Here is a 2,591-nt window from a genome sequence, read left to right as displayed (position 1 = left end):
GGGACTAAGCTTATATTAATTCACAGCGGTAACAGGGTATTGCAATAGCGATGTGGACAGACAACTTTACACGAGTTATAACTTTATAAAGTTGCAATGGCGATGTTTATGAACAATGTAACAGAACTGCAATGGTAATGGTGATATTAATTAATAACTTTACACAGTTGCAATAGTGATGTTGAGTGAAAAAGCATGAATTAATGCAGCTGTTTCTACGACCACAAGACACAATTTAGATCATTATGTAAAAGGCGGGCTTCCGACCCTGCTTGTTAGGACCAACTCGAGCTGAGAGGGATACGGCATCCGCCCAACAGAAAGACTGAGATTTTTATTAATTCATCATCATCATCATCATCATCATCATCATCATCATCATCATCATCATCATCATCCAGTGCCAGATCTGCGTCAGACATCGGCGATCATGGGATTCCATTCATTCCTTTGCTCGGATGCTCTCAAAAAAGCTACGTTTCCTTGATCTTTCCCTGTTACCCATTTGTTTAGGTTCCCTAAGTACCTATATTTCGCTTCATTTTGTTTTCTTTGTTTTTGTTTTGTCATTTTAACATTTAGATCGCACCGTTAATTGGAATGCTTCCTCAATAAATATCTAACGATTCGTGATCTTCATAAGAATACAAGATGATAATAGGAAATACCCTCGTTCTGAGGCGAAAAGGTTTTTGGTTGGGTTTTTTTAACTCAAACAATAATCGTTCGATTTGCGCGTTCAGACAACTGCACCGACGATTACTTAGTTCCCGAAAAACAAACATGCAAAAACCCCAAAACCGTGTATGTGAAGCACCAAGCATGGTCGACCACCGACTGGTCAAGACAGCTGAAAACGGCTAGTGTTGATGGAAAGGTCAGAGAGGGGGGGGGGAGAGACAAACAGGATGACCGGGTGTGTTGATAGGGTATGGGCTAATAATGACTATGATTGTATATTTTTACTTTCACTTGACTTTACTTTTTTAATGCGGTCAAAGATTTCGTGGCCCAACTTATCTTCAAATGTGAATCAATGACACAATACTTTGCATAGTATAGTAGTTTGTATCCTTTTTGTCTTAACTTGATCATATTTTTCCACAACAATAGAGGCTAGATTTAAAAACTTTTCAAAAATTTATATAATAAATACAACAAATCTCCTTCACGCGTTAGATGGAATTGTTCACAGAACTTCCCGCTTTTCACACACATTTTGCGTAAGCATAATATTATTATAGCCTGCGTCACAGCTCACCAATGATACTTTTTGATACTAGCAAAACTAGTTACAAGACATTAATTTAATATTGTAAACTTTTTTTTTACCCTAAAAGTGCTCAAAATATCATCATCATCGTCATCCGGTGCCTTGCCGACTGGCGTGGGCGAACATGGACCTCCACTTCACTCTGTCTTGCGCTGCAGCAATGGTGTCTGTTGTTCTTGCTGCTCCTAGCCATGTTGTCATCTTGTCCAGTATCTTTTCCCTCTGTCTGCCTCTGCCTCTCTTTCCATCAAACTTGCCTGTTGTTACAATATTCTTTAATGCTTCTTTCCGCATTGTGTGTCCCAAGAAATTTGCCTGTCGCTTTCTTATATTCGTCATAAGTAGTCTTCTATAATTTTCTTCAACCAAGACTTCTTCATTTGTTTTTCTAGCATTGAAATGTTATGATCCATAATGTTCTAGGGAAAGAATACAGCAGTGGTTTCCCCTTGCCTTCTGCTGGATTTTTGTACGGTTTACGCCCCTAGCCTTTGTCCAAAAGGACTCATCCTCAAGGCAGTGGGGGCAGGTGACAGGTTTTGGCGCCTCCCTCTCGCCTGACAGTCTCTTTTCTGAGCATTTGAGGTATTTTATAGAGACATGATTGCCACCACTCTGTTCCACCTCGTTCTCCAAGACTGTCGCCAGTTGGTCCGCGTCTGCTTATTGGTTATTCGCAGCTACCCTACATAATGTAGGCCGTTCTACTATCCACCACCTGTGGACGTGGTGGTTGTCGGGGATGGTCGCCCCAGCTCAAAATATGCGTTCAATAAATATAATCTTGCAATATGAAACAAATGACGGACGTGCTTTTAAAAGCGATATTGTCCCAGTTGTAAACCTTTTTAAATCTGTAGAAACCACACCCCTGGGATTTTTTTTATTAAAGGAATTTTTCTAGAATAGAGCTAACAGTTGCTTGCAAAAATATTGCTCTGTTAAGACAAATCGATACAGGTCATTGTGCAAAAGCTGGAGAGTTTATGTTTGATAATTGAGGAAATATTTGACAATAAGTTTCGCCACGAATTTCTGACCACACTATAATAAGGGTTTTAAGGAACTTGCAATAAAAATATATCATGTGCAAAAAAAGATGACTGGATGCGTTGGTCGGGTATAAGATAATGATGGCTAGGAAGTTTGCATATAATTATTTAACTTTACCTGACTTTACTTTTAGTAAGGGTTTGAACGGAACTTGCATTACAAATAGGTCATATTCAGGTGGTTGGAGGGTGCCACTGGTAGGTCCTAATTCTTTTCTTTCTTCTCTCTCTCTCTCTCTCTCTCTCTCTCTCTCTCTCTCTCTCTC

Source organism: Aplysia californica, unplaced genomic scaffold, assembly GCF_000002075.1.
Source record: "Aplysia californica isolate F4 #8 unplaced genomic scaffold, AplCal3.0 scaffold00689, whole genome shotgun sequence".
NCBI lineage: Eukaryota > Metazoa > Mollusca > Gastropoda > Aplysiida > Aplysiidae > Aplysia > Aplysia californica.
Note: the sequence above shows the minus strand (reverse complement) of the source record.